Here is a 19,417-nt window from a genome sequence, read left to right as displayed (position 1 = left end):
CGCATGTACATCAGCATTGTGTACAGCCATTCGAGTTCTCCATACGCTTTGCATACACAAGAACATTAACATGTCCGCCGGCACACCATCAGGTTCTGCGCATGGCAAGAACCTTATTCCAAAAGCACTAATTGGGAGCTCCTTTTTTAAAGTTCGCTGCAGAATGTCCCAAAGCAAGCGGGCATCGTGGCAGTCAAGAAAAATATGTTCAATTGTTTCTTCCTTGTTGCATATAAGGCAATTGACGGACCATGGGACAAACAAACCCTTGCTCCTTAGCCATGGCTTAACCAGCAGTGTGTCAGTGTGGAGCTTGAAAAAGAAGGATTTTGTGTTACCTCTTACAGGCATATTCCTTACTCTTTTAAGAACATCACGTTCAGGCCCTAAGTTGTACATAGAACGATACACTGGCATAGGTACAAAAACGTCCACAAGATCCTTATATAATTTTTTTCGTGACACTTCAAACAAGTACTCCCTAGAAAATCTCGCATTTAGAAGACGAATCGCCGTGATAACTTCACGCAGATAGCCTTTTAGTGTCATCGTTTTGACTGCGTGCGACGATACAACGAAATCGGGCAAAGCGTCACGTAATCTCACCTGGATCACCGTGCGCAGTAAACCCATCACTTTGGTCACGAAAGAAAACAAATCTCGACACAAGTTGCTTGAAAAACAAATGAGTTAAACTGAGTCCGCCGTTGCGCAAAGAGTGAAACAAATTAAATCTGCTCATGCGTTCCCATACTGAACCCCAAATAAATTCCGCAAACACTCTGTGTCTTTTTTGAACTGAAGATCGGCTCATGCATAGCACCTACAAGACGTAAAACACTTTAGCTACTAAAAACATATTACACACTTTGGCTCTTGCAAACATCGAAAAGTTGTGGCCTCACCATTTGTTAGTTTGTTCTTTCATTCTGTCCCTCTCATTCGTCCAGTATTCTACTGGCTCTCGGTAGTTGCCGAGTGGAACCCCAAGATAAGTGCCGGGTAACACACTCCACTGCATTCTGCAAAACAATTTTGGCGTATCTTGCCAGTCCCCGTGCCAAAATCCTAAACACTTTGGCCAAATTATGGCACTACCAGAAGCACTACAAAAAGATTGGGCTTCCTTCACTACTTCTGCAATGCTTTGCTTATCGCGACAGAACACTGCTATGTCGTCAGCGTAGGCTAACACTTTTATTTCTCTGCCAAAAAACGTGTATCCGCGAATACTATGGCTATGAAGTAACTTTAAACAGAAAGGTTCTAAATAAAGAGCGAAAAGCAAGGCCGAGATCGGACACCCTTGTTTTATGCTAGACAGTACTGGAATTCGTCTGCTGAGTCTGTTGTTGATAATTAGGTTTGTTATACAGCCATTATAAACCATTTTCACCCCAGTCCAAAATGACTGTTCCGACATTCATGTACTCAAGAAGCAGAAACAGGACTTCGTGCGACACCCTGTCAAAAGCTTTGGCTAAATCCAGTTGTAGCATGGCTACACGATCTTCCATCAAATCGCAGCATTCAAGTATGCTTCGCGCTGTGTGTATATTTGTGAAAATAGTCCTACCTTTTATACCGCATGTCTGATGTGTACCTACTAGTGATTTCACTACACTCTGAAGACGTTGGGCGAGCACCTTCATGAATACTTTATAATCAGTGTTAGCTAAACTTATTGGTCGGTAGGCCTCTACTGATTGAAGCTTTATGGGGTCAGTAACTTTAGGTATAAGTACTACATGTGTCTGCCGGAAGGATGGAGGCGTCCATTTTTGTTCATAACACTTCGTTATGACGCGATACAGAGCCTGTGCTACTTCAACCTTGAAAATTTTATATATCGCTGCCCCAAGACCATCTGGTCCAGGCGATTTTTTTGCACTGAGGTCATCGATAGCCTTCTCAATTTCTGCTACAGAAATAGGCCTTTCAAGGGCTTCCTTAAGCTCACCATCAATTCTCGTCATCAGAGGCAAATAATCACTTTTAAACGCCGAGATATCGATTGCTCTCTTGCTTAGCAGCGTACTATAGTGGTCCACAAAAGCACGTTCTATCATTTCCTTGTCGTTTGTAAGCTGCCCTTGATAATCTATTTCTTTAATTTCCTTACTCAGTGCGTGTCTCTTCTCATCACTTAGCGCTCGCTTGGTGGGCGTTTCACCCAACCATACTCGTTCTGCGCGTGCTCTCAAAACGGCGCCGCGATATCTCTCTTCATCAATGACTTCAAGTTTCGCTTTAAGTTCTTTGATATCGCTTACAAATGTACCAGCCGCGCCTCTTTCCATGTACAAAAGGTATGCTAACGTGCACTGCAGTTGACGTTCTTCTTGCTTTTGTTTGTGCCGCAACACGCATGCTCTCTCTAAAGCAATTATTTTCGCTTCGGTTTTAAATAGTTCCCAAGCTTCCTACAACATTTTCCGCATTTTCAAGGAGAACATTTTCTAATTTCTCTTTTATTCTTTGTAGAAACCATTCATCCTGCAATAAATTGTCATTAAGTTTCCGTAAGTGCCAATTAAATTTTTTCTCTTTGCTTTTCGTACCTATCGTAACCATTACCAAGCAATGGTCACTAAAACTGATGCATTCGACACTGTAGCTAGAAAGGAGCGGAACTAAGAGAAAAGGGACATAGATGCGGTCTAACCTCCAGTGGCAGTCTCCCTGAAAATGCGTATATTGCACGTCACTGTCAGAACCAAGTACACTTCCAACATCCTCCAGATCAACTTCACACAAAATTTCATGCAGAAAAGTTGCGCTTTTATCTTGACTGAGCAGCTTTTTCGATCTATCTATCGGCCGGCACACACAATTAAAGTCGCCAAACACTAGAACGCGCCTGTCACACACGAAGAAAGACCTCAGCTAAACAAAAAATTCTTCACGTTCACGAGCATTATTAGGTGCATATACACACACCGCCCGCCAAAGCAGTCCAGAGAAAGAAAAATCACAAATAAGCATACGCCCTCTCTCACATGAAGTAACTTGCTGCTCTGTAATCCCAATACTGTTTCTAATAAAAAGAAGGCAGCCACCAGAAGTACCATTCGCGTGGCAAACGCATACATTGTAATTCGTTCTGAAAATTTCTGCCAATCGATCCGTTTTTTCCTCTGATTCAATTTTTGTGTCTTGGACTGCCATCAAATCAATGTCTTTTTCTAGTAGCATGCGGCTAATCTGACATTGTCTTCGCCGCTGTGACAGCCCTCTGACGTTTAATGTCGCCAAACGAAGCGGAGTGGTGATGTTAATTTCGTTTGCCATTGTGTTAGCTGCAATTAAGGTGGGCCCCTACTCACACTGTTCGTAGAAACATAGCGGCTCTTGTATACACTGATGCTTGGTGATGATCTTTGAAGGCGACAACTGCAAAAAGACGTCCTCGCAGAATCACTCCCGATCAAAGATCGGGTGCGGAAAGTTCTTTCCGTGGCACTACCTCCGCTAATGCGGAGGCGGCGCATGTGACGGCCGTCTGTCTGGCGGCACGTTGAGCTTGACCTTCAGCGTCGACCGTCGGACTGTCGGTGTTTTTGGTGTCGGTCCTTCGGTATCCACGCCGTCGGTGTTTTGGCTGTGGTCCTCAACATCGTCACGCAACCGCTTTCCAGCGCCCTTAGCGTCGGAAGTCAGGTCCATGTCCTCACTGACGCTAACTGGCTCGTCAGCCACTTTGGTCGGAGGTGACGTGATTTCTGGCGACGCGCCCGTCTCGTCAGCACCAGCTTCCGTCACTTGAACCTTCGCAGGTGGAGGCGCAGAATCCAGCACATTGCCTTCATCTATCCCCTTCAGGTTCACCTTTGCGGTCTTCGTACCCAGTGGTGCAGATTGAGCCGCCGCCCCTTCAGCTGCTCCTTTGGCGGCCTCTTCGGCGTCCTCTTGATCCATGAGAAGCTCGGACGAGTCCTCGCTCCTGCCTGGGCCTGCAACGTTGGCGTACGTTCTCACGCACTGGGTCTCGTCGTGGCCAAAGTGACGACACAGCCCACAGCGTGGAACCCGGCATTCTCGTCGAATGTGTCCAGTGCCACGGCACCGGAGGCAGAGGGGTGCTCTGACCGGGACAATAACGAGAGACAGGTCTTCCGCAACACGAAGTTGGTGTGGTAGGTCGTCTGCTGTCATTCCGGGCTTGAGCTTCAGGACCACAGACCGTGTCGTGGTTCCTTTGTGGTTGCAGCCCTGGACCCTCCACTTCTCCCTTGTCACTTCAGTTACTCTTCCGAACGGTGCCAAGGCTGTTCTGACGTCTTCGTCAGGAACACCATGCAACAGCCAGAAGAGCTTGAGCCTGACACCCTGGTTGCACGGGTCAATGACCACGCAACGGTGTTCCTTGACAAGGAATCCTTCTGCGTCCAATATCTTCTTTTTGGCCACCTCGTTCGAAAAAGTTACGGCCCACACATGATTCATCTGATAAGCCCCGAGGGCCACCACTTCCGGCAGCAGCATGAGTCGCGAAAGCGCATCCCTGAAATCCTCAACACGGTAAGGCCGAGCTTTCACTTCGCCGTGGATAAAAATAGTGTTCAAAACACTTGCACCTGAAGGCAGTTGTGGTAGAACCATCTGATAGTCCGGAGAAGGTTTTTCCGTTGACCGGGAACCGCGGCCGAGGGCCGCTGTAACCGCTCCTGAGGAGCAAGACATTCCGCGACCGTTCACTGTGATGGCCGGAAGTGGAATCAAGGCCACGAGGGCTTCGCGTCAAGGGCGTGCACGCATACTTTCTACATTGCCAACTTTTTTTGGTGGCTGCAAAATACGGGTGAGCAGGAAGTGACGACAGCTGCAGACACAAAGCGCCGCAAAATTTCCCCCTTTATACAGGAAAGATTTAAAGCATAATGTTTCTCAAAAGAAACGCGTGCCCTCGGCGGGACTCGAACCCGCAATCCCCGGTTTAGGAGACCGATGCCTTATCCGTTAGGACACGAGGGCTTCGCGTCAAGGGCGTGCACGCATACTTTCTACATTGCCAACTTTTTTTGGCGGCTGCAAAATACGGGTGAGCAGGAAGTGATGACAGCTGCAGACACAAAGCGCCGCAAAATTTCCCCCTTTATACAGCAAAGATTTAAAAGCATAATGTTTCTCAAAAGAAACGCCTACCCTCGGCGGGACTCGAACCCGCAATCCCCGGTTTAGGAGACCGATGTTTTATCCGTTATGCCACGAGGGCTTTTTTTTTCTTTATTGCCTGCTTTGACACTAGCGAAACAATACAAATGCATATATACAGTGCACCGACATCACGTCAGGCGGGATGGTCATATTAAAATTTCTTGAGGCACACCAGCTCATCAAGAATGCTAACCCAGTCTGCGGGTTCACTCTGTGCACGATACACTTCTCGTATAAAAGAAACACTTTCAATGAAGTTCTCTCGCGTAGAGCGTGCATTGGCGTCAGCATGACGAACAGCCATTCTCGTCTTCCACAAACTGTGGAGGCCCAGGAGCATGAACATATCAAAAGGTATTCCTTGATCACTTTCAACTGGCAGGAATCGAATTCCATACGGGGTTATGGGGAGTTCTTTTTTGAGAGTGCGCTGCAAGACATCCCAATGAAATACGGCGTCCCGACAATCAATGAAGGCATGTTCAGTTGTTTCGGGCTTTGTACATAGCAAGCAGTTCGTTGTCCACGGTACGAATATTCCTTTCTGTTCAAGCCATACTTTAACGGGGAGGGTGTTTGTGTGTAGCTGGAAAAAAAAAGTTTTCGCAGCAGGTCTTACAGGCATCCTTTTGACTCGTTTCAGCACATCTTTTCCTGGGCCTCCACAGTGAACAATCTTTATACAGTGGGGTAGGTAGCATGCTGTCAACCAAATCGACGTACAGTTTTTTCTTTCTCACTGAGCACAAATACTCCAGCGAAAACCGTGCACAGAGTATTCGAAAAGACGCAACTACTTCACGATAATAACCAGTCGCTCTTCTACTGATAACACTGGATGTAGTTAAAACAAATTCCGGCAGTTCTGTTGCCAATCTCGCCTGAATGACAGTGCGGAGAAAAGCATTTCGTTCATCGCGCAGGAAATGATGATGATATTTGGTGTTTTGTGGCGCAAGGGCCAAATGTGGCCAAAGAGCGCCAAGACAATGAATGGTATGTTTGCGATGATCGGTGAGTTCCGATGATAGGATGCTATGTGGCTGTAAAGGGGCCTAAGAACAAATCGCGGTATATAAGCGTAAAACATACATCGAATAGAATTATGGTGGTGACGTGTGGAGTGATCTGTGGGTCGTGAATGTATGAGAAGTGGTCATGGTGTTAAAATTAAGGATATAAAAGTAGCACGATGCCTACCGAAGGCCTTTGTGGACAAAGACCATGAGGCATGTGCTTTATTTGATAAGATACTGCAGCACCGGCCTCTGCAGAGAGGCCGTGCTACACGTCACCTGGATAGATAACACGAAAGTTATGCATGTCCTTTAAAAACGCGAGAAGTGATTGATATTTAAAAAGAGGTTCATTGCCCAAAAACACAGAAGGATGTAATGGGAGATTTAGTCGTGATGGCAATGGAAAATGTTTCTTCCTCTGAGGCTCCAGCTCAGGCCACTGTAAGAGGACATGAAGTACACTGAGTGGCTGGCCACATTCGTCACAGACAGGCGGATCGCCACCGGACAATAAGTATGCGTGTGTACTGTATGTGTGTCCTATCCTGAGTCTGCAAAGTGTAACCTGTGTGTGGCGTGTTTTCGATTCTGACGGCCAATGAGCGAGATGAGGCTTGATAGTATGTAGTTTGTTGTTCGTTTCTGTGTCCCACAGACGTTGCCAGTAGGCTCTGACCTTTTTCTTGATAAATGGCTTTAGGTCCATTACAGCGATAAATGGGCGAAGTGGCAGCGTCTGTATGAGCAGATGTGGCTAGCTTGTCGGCCAACTCATTCCCTTCGATCTCGCGGTGCCCTGGCACCCAGCACAGCACAATTTGTTGATTGGATGCATACGCAGTGCAAATTATGGAATAAAGAGCTATAATGACGGGGTTTCTGTGCCTACTGAGAGTTTTTAAACATTTCAACACGGATAAGGAGTCAGTAAAGATGATTGCCTTGGGTATGTCTAACCGTTTGATGTGTTTAACCACCGCCAGGATGGCGTAGGCCTCCGCAGTAAAGATGGTTGTGTTTGGGTGTAGAACTCCGGCAGCCCAAAAGGATGGACCGACCGCCGCGTAAGACACGCCAGTGTGTGACTTTGAGGCGTCCGTAAAATATTCCGGACAAGAGTATTTGTGCTGCAATTCGAGGAAGTGCATACGGATATGTGCGACCGGCGCATACTTTGTAACATCAACGAAGGACAGATCACAGTCAATCAGCTGCCACTGCCATGGCGGCAGCTGTACAGGAGAGGACATGACATCGTGTTCGTGGAGCGACACATCCATATCTTCGGCAAGACTTCTTACTCGCACTGCGTAGGGCTTTCTTACGCTAGGGCGGTTCTGAAAGGTTTGGGCACTGGACAGGTCATTTATAGTTGTGTAGGTAGGGTGTGTTTTGCTTGAGTTTACTTTCAGGAAATACACAAAGGACAAGTACGTTCTTTGCAGATTGCAGATGGAGTGACCAGTCATTTGATTCTGCACATAGGCTTTCTACGGGGCTTGTTCTGAATGCACCCGTAGAAAGGCGGATGCCCAGATGGTGGACAGGGTCCAACATCTTCAAGGAGCTCGGAGTCGCGGAGTGGTATATAATGGAACCGTAGTCTATACGTGATCGAATCAGGCTCTTATAGAGATTAAGTAGGCATTTTGTGTCACTACCCCACGTAGTGCGAGACAACGCTATCAAGATGCTCATTGTCTTCATGCACTTGTTTCTTAGATACTTTAGATGTGGGATAAATGTTAACTTCGCGTCCAGAATTATGCCTAGAAATGTGTGTTCAGTTTTTACAGGTAGACCCTCACCTTGCATCTCGATGTTGGGATCAGGGTGCAGACCTCTCTTTCTGGAGAAGAGGACGCATGTGGACTTTTGTGGGTTAAGCCTAAACCCATTCTCGTCTGCCCACTTACATAGTTTGTTCAAACCAAGCTGAACCTGCCGCTCACAGAATGCAAGGTTACATGATTTGAACCCTATCTGCACATCGTCGACATATACTGAATAACATAGGTTGCGTGGGATGTACAGACGCAGAGAGTTCATTTTTATGATAAAGAGGGTGCAACTAAGCACACCGCCCTGTGGTACTCCAGTTTCCTGCACATATGGTCTTGATAGGGCATTACCCACACGAACACGGAATCTGCGGTTGGACAGATAACTTTCAATGATATTCAGCATATTGCCACCTATTCCAAAGTGTGCGAGGTCTCTCAGTATTCCGAACCGCCACGTGGTGTCGTATGCCTTTTCCATATCGAGGAAAACAGACAGGAAGAATTGCTTGTAGACAAAGGCTTCACGAATCTGAGCCTCTATGCGTATCAGATGGTCAGTGGTTGATCGGCCATCGTGAAACCCACACTGGTATGGGTCAAGCAGCTTGCTTGATTCTAGGAAATGTATTAGACGCCGGTTTATCATCTTCTCGAAGACTTTGCAGAGGCAGCTTGTTAGAGCTATGGGTCGATAGCTGGATACGGACGATGGATCCTTGCCCTGCTTTAGGATAGGGATCACTATGGCCTCTTTCCAGGCAGAGGGGATCTCGCCAGATGTCCAAATAGAGTTATACAGACAGAGAAGAGTTTTTTTCGTTTCAGAGGACAGGTTTTTTAACATTTCGTATAGTATGCGGTCAGAGCCTGGGGCAGATCGGTTGCAAAAGGTGGGTGATGCATACAGCTCTGCTAGAGAGAAAGGTAAGTTATATGGCTCGTTCCCGGTGCTCTTTCGGTCTAGTTTTTGCTTTTCTATTGCTGCTTTGTATTTTGTAAATGCTGGAGAATAATGTGATGAACTGGACACATGTTCAAAATGAGCACCCAGATGATTTGCTTGGTCCTCCAGGCTGTCTCCCTGCGTGTGTATCAGGGGAGGCGGATGTGTTTGTCATCCTCTTACTCTATTGACCCTGTTCCAAACCTTGGCCTCATCCGTGTACGAATTGATGCTTGATAAGAATTTTTGCCAGCTGTCTCTCCTGGCTTGTCTGCGCGTTCTCCTACCTTGGGACTTAATTTGCTTGAAATTGACAAGGTTTTCAGCAGTAGGAGAATCGCGAAGCTGCCTCCATGCTTTGTTCTGCTGCCTACGCGCGTTCCGGCATTGTTCATTCCACCACGGAACACGAGGCTTACTAGAAAGTCCACTTGTTTGGGGAATACACTTAGATGCTGCATCAATTATGAAGTTGGTAAAATACTCGACGGCGCCGTCAACTCCGAGCACAGACATGTCAGCCCACGAGATCGTACTGGTAAGTGTCTGGAATTTCTCCCAGTACCCTGCATAGACCTTCCACTGGGGGGCATGTGGTGGAGATTCGTATTGTCTTTGTGCTCGCAGCAGTATAGGGAAATGGTCGCTCCCATAAGGGTTTTTTATAACTTCCCATTCGAGTTCAGGTAATATGGATGGAGAAGCTATGCTGAGATCTATGGAGGAAAAGGTTTTGTTTGCGAGACAATAATATGTAGGTTCTTTTTTGTTTAGCAGACACGCACCGGATGAGAAAAGAAAGTCTTCAATTAAACGGCCTCGCGCATCGATGCGAGAGTCGCCCCACAGACCGCTGTGTGCATAGAGATCCCCAAGAACAAGGTAGGGTTCGGGAGCTCATCAATGAAAGACTGAAATTCTTGTTTGTGCAGCTGGTAGTTTGGCGGTATATAGAGCGAGCAAATGGTTACCAGCTTTTTTGAAAGGACAGCACGAACAGCCACGGCCTCCAGTGCGGTTTGCAGTGGAAAATGCTGACAGGCTACAGTTCTATCGAGTATTATGGCCACAACTCCAGATGATGCGGCAGCATCCTCGCGATCCCTTCGGAAAATATTATACTGACAGAGAAAGCTGCTGTTTCTGGAGTTAAGATGAGTTTCCTGGACACACAGCACTTTTGGATTAAATTTGTGTAAAAGTTCTTGAATGTCGTCTAGGTTGTGCAGTAGTCCCCTTATATTCCACTGAATTATTGTGTTCATGTTGGAAGGAAAGGTGCTGTGTGTCTTGGTTGAGTACTTGGACTTATCCTACAGAGCCTTTTCAGGCCCTGTAATTGGAGTTTTCCCCTTTTTGGGGTGCTCGAGAGAGCCTCGTCGCACCCTAGGCGCTCCATGCGCCATCTCGCATGTGGTAGTGTCCATTGCCTCATCCGGGGCTTTGGACACTCGCTCCAACGAGCGATGTGTACGTACAGGCTTCGTCTTTGAGGACAAAGCCTTTGCCCCCACCAGTGCGGAGGTTGATGGACCCTCCTTTGCCTCTGTGCGGCCCTGGCTGCTGCCAAGGTTTGTAGAGGCCACTGGTGTGGCCGAGTCGAGGGAGGGTAGGGCAGCCTTGGCTGCTCCTACCGTAGGGGCGGTTGCCCCAGCCGACGGCTCGCTACGTGCAGGCCGGGCTGGTGGCGGAAGCCGATGCGACCGTGCCCCCTGACGTGCCGCATCAGCGTATGTAGTGTTGTGAAAAGGCGAGCACCTTTTGCGTGCTTCCCTGAACGAGATGTTCTCACGGACCTTTATAGTTATTATTTCTTTTTCTCTTTTCCAGCCTGGACAAGAACGAGAATACGCCGGATGCTCGCCGTCACAATTTAAACAGTGAGGCGTGGCCTCACAGCTATCTGAGGCATGGCCTTGCACTCCGCACTTGGCGCACGTGAGTCGACCACGGCAACTCTGCGAACCGTGTCCGAATCTTTGGCACTGGTAGCATCGTCTCGGATTTGGGATGTAAGGTCGCACGTTCAGTTTGATGTAGCCCGTTAGGATCGTCTGGGGCAGAATGCTTGATGAAAATGTCAGAATTAGATGTTGTGTTGGTATTTCTTTATTGTCCCGCCTGATTTTTATGCGTTGCACATTGATGACATTTTGGTCGCTCCAGCCTTCTAGAAGCTCGGTTTCTGTCAATTCTAGGAGGTCTACGTCAGATACTACTCCGCGTGAGGTATTCATGGTTCGATGTGGCGTAACAGTTAATGGGTGCTGTCCGAGTGATTGAAGACTGGTGAGCTTTTGGTATTGTTGGTGATCTTTAACCTCCAACAGAAGGTCACCGCTGGCCATTCTGGTGATCTTGTAGCCAGGTCCAAGGTTTTCGGTCAGAGATTTTGCGACAACAAATGGTGAATTATTCGAGCTGATTTTTCGGTTTTCTCACTGTGGATCACGTGGAATCGCGGGAAAGTTTCAGTTGGCTTTGTAAACATATACAAGGATTCATCAGTGCGCCCCCTCTTCTGAGGCTGGCAATCAAGACGGGGAAATGTAGGGGTTCCCATGTAATTTGTTTTGTGTTCGGCAGCAATGGCGGCCACCCACCATGGAGCCCAACTTCGGGACGCTGCAGTTTTTAATGTTTAAGACAGCATACGCCAGCCGTACATCGCTACTATAACCGAATGTATTATGCCCATGGGAGGACAGGTACACAAGGTTAACCCAAGCCGCCTATGAAAAACGTGGAAGTAAGAAAAGAGAAGAGAGGACAGTAAAGAAAGGAGATAGCAAAGAAAAAGGTCAGAGAGGGGGATAGGAAAAGGCGACCAGCCGATTTCCCCTGGGTGGGTCAGCCCAGGGGTGCCGTCTATGTGAAGCAGAGGCCGAAGAGGTGTGTTGCCTCCACCGGGGGGCCTTAAAGGTCCAAACACCCGGCATCGGCTCAACCCCCAGGATCCCCCTTTCCCCAGACACGGCTAAGCCGCGCATGCTACACGCGGGAGGGTCCAACCCCCATGTGCTCGGGTCCGTGGTGTCGCAACACACCAAACGCCTGGTTTCGCAGACGCCCCTGCGGGTATCGCGCAGGAAAAAGAACCGCGATACAATATGTCTGATGAACAAGTGTGAGAGCCCAAGGCCTCCACTGCGAACACTGCGAAAAAGGTTTGTACGGCTGGTTCGCTCCCAAGTGGAATTCCATATAAACGTAGCAAACACCCGGTGCACTTTTTGAACACTGACGCGAGACATGAACATTACTTGCAGTATATACCAGACTTTGGCAACCAAAAAAACATTGCAAGCTGAGGCACGCGCAAACACTGATAATCCCCGGCCTTGCCATCCCTTTATCTTTTCTTTCATCAATTCTGTTTGTCCGCTCCATAACTGCGTGGAGTCTTGATAGTGCTCAAGGGACACACCTAGATAAGGTGCAGGCACTGTAGTCCATTGCATTCCGGCTAAATCAGTGGGCATCGCGTCCCAATTTCCATGCCATATGCCAACACTTTTTTCGAAGTTTATCTGGGTGCCCGTGTACTTGCAGAAAGATCTTGCCAGGCGTACAGCCTCGATCACGCTTTCCTTGTCTTCACAAAAGACGGCGACGTCATCTGAATAGGCTAGCATTTTAACTTCAGCGGCGTGCAGCCTAAAACCACGTATGTTTACATCATGGATGACTGCCAAACAAAAAGGTTCGAGGTATACGGCAAAAAGCAATGGGGACAAAGGACAGCCTTGTCGTACAGACGAGCGGACTGGCACCTTCGAACTAAGGTATTTATTAATTACAATCTGCGTTGAACACTCTTCATAAGCCATTTTAACGCCCTCTAAAATGATGTTCCCAACATTACAGTACTGCAATATAGAGAAAAGCACCTCATGTGACACCCGGTCGAAGGCCTTCGCAAGGTCGAGCTGCAACATTGCCACCCGACCCCCAATGTCATCACAACATTCTAACACATTCCTTGCAATGTGGGTGTTGGTGAAAATTGTACGGCCTTTAATGCCACACGTCTGGTGTGGCCCTACAAGCTCCTTAATCACGCTTTGGAATCGTCCAGCCAGTACTTTCATAAATATTTTGTAGTCTGTGTTGGTTAGACTTATCGGTCTTATGAGCCTACTAAAAGAAGCTTTTCCCGGTCATCGGTTTTTGGAATAAAAACTACGTGTGACATGCGGAATGAGGGTGGCACTTTTTTAACTTCGTACGCTTCTGAGAGTAGTCTGTACAAAATACAGGAAAACTCGTGACTGAATGATTTGTAAAACTTGGCGCCTAGGCCGTCTGGCCCTGGCGACTTTCCTGACGGCAACTCATCTATCGCCCTTTCAATCTCGGGTACACTTATTGGCATTTCAAGGCTTTCTCTAACGCCGTCTTCCAACCTTGGCATTTCGCTCATGAATTCGCTGTCGAAGCCTAGTCCAGAGCGAGCCCCATTGCCGTACAATTCCCGATAATGCTCAACGAAGGCTCTCTCGATTAAGGCAGCTTCTGACGTCACCTCGTTTTGAAAACGTATCTGTTTAATCTCATTTCTTGACGCATGCCGCTTTTCGTCGCTCATTGCCCGTTTGTTTGGCATCTCACCCATCCATAACCGTTCGCTCCGAGCACGTATAACTGCAGCTTTATATCGCTCTGCGTCAATAACTTCCAGTTCATGTCTTACTTTCTTTACATTTTCCGCAACCTGATCATGAACAGTATTTTGTACGCTCAAAAGAAATTCTAGCTGTCTTTGCAGCTCTCTTTGTTTCTGCAGTTCTTCATGCTGTCGGCTGCTTCCTCTTTCAATCGCAATCAACTTAACTTGGACCTTAAATTCTTCCCATGCAGCCATAAAATTGTCATGCTTGTTTGTCATCAAGTCTAATATCTTTTCCTTTACTCTGCGCACAAATGGCTCATCATCAAGCAGCTTTTCGTTGAATTTCCACGTGTTCCAGTTGAATCGTGTTCTTTTAACTTTTGCCCCCATCACGAAGCTCACTAAGCTATGATCCGTGAACGATAGTGGTGTGACATTATAACTGTTACAAAGGGGGATCAAATCTAGTGAAACATACACTCTGTCCAGCCTTGCTCGGCTGTTTCCTTGAATGTGTGTGTACTGCGGAATCGTACCGTCAGTGAAAACTTGACCCACATCTTCTAAGTTGTGGTCGTCAATTAGGGAGCTCAAATAGAGAGCGCTTTTGTCACGAACACGTTCCCCTCGGTTTCGATCTTCCGCAGTACACACACAATTAAAATCACCAAGAAATATGATGTAGCGGTCACACTTTAGGTACTGCTCTATATACTCAAAATACAACACTCGGTCATTCACAATGTTCGGCGCATAAACGCATATGAGCCGCCACGACGCTCCAGAAAAAGAAAAATCGACAATGAGCATGCGGTCAGTTTGACATACAGTTACACTTTCTTCAATAATGCCAGCACTCTTCCGTATAAGCAACGCGCACCCGCCTGATGTACCATTAGCATGGCATACGCACACATTGTAATGCGCCGTGAAAGGCGTCACCATGCGATCGGTCTGCTCTTGAGTTTCGACCTTAGTTTCTTGTAAAGCGACTGAGTTGATACTGTCTCCTTCGCGCTCCGAGGCCACGAACATTTAAAGTGGCCACTCTCAATGCTGTCTCTAATTTCACCGCCATTAGTCTGTATAAGCAAGCCGATCGCAAGGTGCCGCTGGAAAACAAACCATCACAACACTTTGTAAAAAACTTTCCATAAACAAATGCTCAACGAAAAGCCGCTCTAACCACACGCGTACCTTTACGGTGTAAGCGTAGGCAAATTCTGAAGTGGCACCGATCTCTTGACGTCGCTAGTCCGGGCGCCCAAGTAGGCGCCGGATCCTAGGTAGGCGGTTCTGCCGCCGTCCGTCTGTCCGGCGGGATGTTCGGTTTCGGGCGAATCGCCTGGGATGTTCGGTTTCCGACGACTCGCCTGGGTTTTCTGCGGCGGTTCGTCTTGGGTCTCGTTGTCCAAGTCCTCCTCCTGGGTGCTCGTTACGTCCCTTGCTCTCTTCGTAGCCGCACAGTTGGCACTCGGGTTGACGGTCCTCCCGAAGCGCCGGTCCCGTTACGGACGCGTAGGTCTTAACACACTCCGTCTCATCATGGCCGTAGCGCCGGCAAACGGCACATCTCGGGACGCGACAGTCACGTCAAACATGACCGGTGTTTCGCCATTTCAGGCAAAGTGGTGCTCTGCCTGGTACAACAACTAAGGCCTGCTCAGCAGCGACACGAAGTTGATGAGGCAGGTCTTCCACGGTCATACCCGTCTTCAAAACCAACGACACCGCACGCGTTGACGATGCTTTATCTTGCACTCCGTGGACACGCCATTTCTCCCGGAAGACGTCCGTGACCTTCCCGTAGGGTGAAAGCGCGGTGCGTATGTCCTCGTCCGTCACGTTGTGTAACATCCAGTGCAGCTTCAGCCGCACGGCCTGGTTTGCTGGATCAACCACGATGCACCGATGTTCATTCACTTTTACTTCCTTGGCGCTTGCAAGCCTTTTCACACCTTCATCGCTCTTGAAAGTCACTGCCCAAACGTGGCTTATTTGATACGCCCCTAGGGCGATAACATCCGGCAGTAGGCCTAAGCTAGCCAATGCGTCGCGGAAATGCTCCACCCGATACGGCCTGGCACGCACATCGGCATGTAAAAACAATGTATTTAAAACAATCCGACCTGTAGGCAGTTGAGGCAGCAAAACTTGATAGTCCGGGTGTTCTGAACCAAAATTCCTGTTACCGCGGCCCTGCTGGGCCGCTGAAGCCGCCCCTATGGAGCTCATGTTCGACACGTCCGCTCGCTAGCGCGGCAGAAAGCCGAATCCGTTAGGCCACGAGGGCTTCGCGTCAAGGGCGTGCACGCATACTTTCTACATTGCCAACTTTTTTATGGTGGCTGCAAAATACGGGTGAGCAGGAAGTGATGACAGCTGCAGACACAAAGCGCCGCAAAATTTCACCCCTTATACAGGAAAGATTTAAAAGCATAATGTTTCTCAAAAGAAACGCCTACCCTCGGCGGGACTCGAACCCGCAATCACCGGTTTAGGAAACCGATGCCTTATCCGTTAGGACACGAGGGCTTCGCGTCACGGGCGTGCACGCATACTTTCTACATTGCCAACTTTTTTTGGTGGCTGCAAAATACGGGTGAGCAGGAAGTGATGACAGCTGCAGACACAAAGCGCCGCAAAATTTCCCCCTTTATACAGGAAAGATTTAAAAGCATAATGTTTCTCAAAAGAAACGCGTACCCTCGGCGGGACTCGAACCCGCAATCCCCTGTTTAGGAGACCGATGTTTTATCCGTTAGGCCACGAGGGCTTCGCGTCAAGGGCGTGCACGCATACTTTCTACATTGCCAACTTTTTTTTGGTGGCTGCAAAATACGGGTGAGCAGGAAGTGATGACAGCTGCAGACACAAAGCGCCGCAAAATTTCACCCTTTATACAGGAAAGACTTAAAAGCATAATGTTTCTCAAAAGAAACGCCTACCCTTGGCGGGACTCGAACCCGCAATCACCGGTTTAGGAGACCGATGTTTTATCCGTTAGGCCACCAGGGCTTCGCGTCAAGGGCGTGCACGCATACTTTCTGCATTGCCAACTTTTTTTTGGTGGCTTTAAAATACGAGTGAGCAGGAAGTCATGACAGCTGCAGACACAAAGCGCCGCAAAATTTCCCCCTTTATACAGGAAAAATTTAAAAGCATAATGTTTCTCAAAAGAAACGCCTAACCTCGGCGGGACTCGAACCCGCAATCCCCGGTTTAGGCGACCGATGCCTTATCCGTTAGGCCACCAGGGCTTTTTTTTTTTCTTCTTTATTGCCGTCTTCGACCTACAAACGCAAGTGTTACAAAGGATAAAACGTGCCACCCACACTTTGGCTAGCACAGCACTAAAATCTTTTCAGTGACACCAGTTCATCCAGTACAGACATCCATTGTGGTAGATCAGGCAGTACTTTGCAAGCGTCTCTCACGTAAACAACACTCTCAATAAAGTGTTCTCGCACCGGTTTCACAACGATGTCTGCATGTTCAAATTGCATGCGAGTTTTCCACATCGCGTGGAGGCCCAGGACCATAATGAGGTCATACGGTACTTCCTCTGAGGTATCTATTGGCAAAAAGCGTATTCCATACGGGTCCAGAGGTAAATGTTTCTTCAGCGTTCTCTGCAGAACGTCCCAGTGAAAGATCGGGTCCCAGCAATCTAGGAAAACATGTTCTATTGTTTCTGGTTTTTTACATAAAAAGCAGTAGGTTGTCCAGGGGATGAAAATACCTCTTGCTATTAAGCCAGGTCTTAACGGGAAGTGTGTTTGTATGTAATTTGAAAAAGAAAGACTTAGTTGATGGCCGTACTGGCATTTTCTTGACTCTTTTTAGAACGTCCTGTCCGGGGCCTTCACGGTGTGGCTAACGGTACAAAGGTACAGGTAGCATCGTGTCCACAAGATCTCTGTACAATTTTTTTTCTAACGGTGGACAGATACCGCAGCGAAAAACGCACATTCAACATCCTATACGCCAGCACCACTTCATGCAGGTACCCAGTCACGGTTCCCGGCATGTTCTGAGCCGACGAAACAACAAATCCCGGAAGAAGTCTACTCAGCCGTACTTGAATTAGTGTTCGAAGAAAGAGATCATTTTGACCCCGTAGAAACACAAAGCGTGACACAATTTGTCGCAAAAACAAGTGAACCAGACCAAGCCCACCTTTCTTGACCTGGAAAAACAAATTTGTTCGACTCGTCCTCTCCCAGGTAGAGGCCCAAATGAAAGTGGCGAAAATGCGATGAATTTTTGTACGCTTACCCGCGCAGCACACAACACATTGATAACATACCATATCTTGGAAACTAAAAAAAGGTTGCAAACAGTGGCTCTAGAAAACATTGACAATTGTTTGCCTCTCCAACCGTCAGCCTTTTCCATTGCTCTCGAAACTTGGTCGAGCCAGTACGGTTCGGCCTCACGGTAACTTCCGAGAGGCACTTCCAGGTACTGTGTAGGTAACCTTGACCAATTCAATCGAGAAAACGTATCCGGCTTGTCTTCCCAACTCCCATGCCAGAAGCCATAACTTATCCCAGTTTATCTGGGCTCCAGTTGAATCGCAAAACTTTTCGACAACAGCAGTTGCGTCGTCAATGCTCGCTTTATCTGTGCAGAAAATCGCGATGTCGTCTGCATACGCCAATATTTTAACATGTGCCGCCCGTAGTCGATAGCCTGCTACGCGTTCGTTGTTTTTAATGGCCAAACAGAGTGGCTCGAGATAAGCGGCAAACAGAAGGCGCGAGAGTGGGCATCCTTGACACACCGACGAGAGCACACGAAAGCTATCGGTGAGCTCCCATTAACAATAATTCGCGTTGAGCAGTCTTTGTGCGCCATCGTGACACCTTCCGTTATCACACTGCCAACATTTGTATGTTCCAGTATGCATAGCAGAGCCGTGTGCGAGACGAGGTCGAAGGCTTTTGCCAAATCGATCTGCATCATCGCGACGTAATCGCCAATCGCATCGCAACACTCTAGCACACTTCGAGCCACGTGTACATTTCTTGTTATACTGCGGCCTTTAACGCCACAAGTCTGGTGCGGCCCTACCAATGTTTTGATGACACTTTGCAGTCGTTTTGCTAAAACTTTCGTGAATATTTTATAGTCAACGTTGGCTAGAGTTATCGGGCGATATCAGCCAGGCGACAAGCGTTTCTTTTCATAATCACTCTTCGGGATTAGTACGATATGCGATGTTGTGAAAGACAAGGGCAATCTTTTTCGGTCGTACGCTTCGCTAATAACTAGTTGGAGGACATGAGCCAGCGCAGACTTAAAAGTTTTATAGAAAGTGGCCCCTAAGCCATCAGGCCCAGGTGCTTTACCGGGGGCCAACTCGTCTATTGCGCACTCTATCTCACTCAGGGTAATGGGATGTTCAAGCCGTGTCGTAACTTCTTCATCTAGCCTTGGCATCAATGAAAGGAATTCCATCTGGTAGCCATCTTTAGGTTCACGTGGTTGACTCAAGGCTTTGAAGTGATCGGCGATCCCTTCCTTGGTGCGGTTTTGGTCGGACGTAATATGATTGCCTTTAGCTAGCTGGCGAATTTCCTTCCGACACGCGTACCTTTTCTCGTCTGAGAGGGCTCGTTTTGTTGGCGCTTCCACCGCCCACAGCTTCTCAGACCTTGATCGCACAACAGCCGCTTTGTACTTCTCAGAGTCCATCCTTTCGAGTTCGGCTTTTACTTCCTTTATTTCCTTAGTATACACACCAGGCTGGACACTTTCCATGCTGATGAAAAATTGCAGTTGCTGGCGAAGGTTTGTTTCTGCCTGTTTCAGGTTATGCTGAAGTACACTGCTTCTTTCAATAGCCATAGTTTTAACTTTCTGTTTATATTCTTCCCATTTAATGGCGAAGCTTTCT

At 47.8% G+C, this 19,417-nt stretch overlaps 2 non-coding genes and 1 pseudogene across 2 annotated transcripts; all 3 read right to left on the bottom strand.

Annotated features, from left to right (window-relative positions):
• Positions 1 to 4,901: 4,901 nt before the first annotated feature.
• Trnar-ccu (transfer RNA arginine (anticodon CCU)) lies at positions 4,902 to 4,974 on the bottom strand. Its single transcript has one exon. It is a non-coding gene; the product is annotated as a tRNA-Arg (tRNA).
• A 286-nt stretch (positions 4,975 to 5,260) lies between these two features.
• LOC125943906 (uncharacterized) lies at positions 5,261 to 13,905 on the bottom strand (annotated as a pseudogene).
• Positions 13,906 to 15,977: 2,072 nt separating this feature from the next.
• Trnar-ccu (transfer RNA arginine (anticodon CCU)) lies at positions 15,978 to 16,050 on the bottom strand. Its single transcript has one exon. It is a non-coding gene; the product is annotated as a tRNA-Arg (tRNA).
• Between the last annotated feature and the right edge of the window lie 3,367 nt (positions 16,051 to 19,417).

This window comes from Dermacentor silvarum, chromosome 1 (genome assembly GCF_013339745.2).
Source record: "Dermacentor silvarum isolate Dsil-2018 chromosome 1, BIME_Dsil_1.4, whole genome shotgun sequence".
NCBI lineage: Eukaryota > Metazoa > Arthropoda > Arachnida > Ixodida > Ixodidae > Dermacentor > Dermacentor silvarum.
This window is presented reverse-complemented; position numbering and strand designations above follow the sequence as displayed.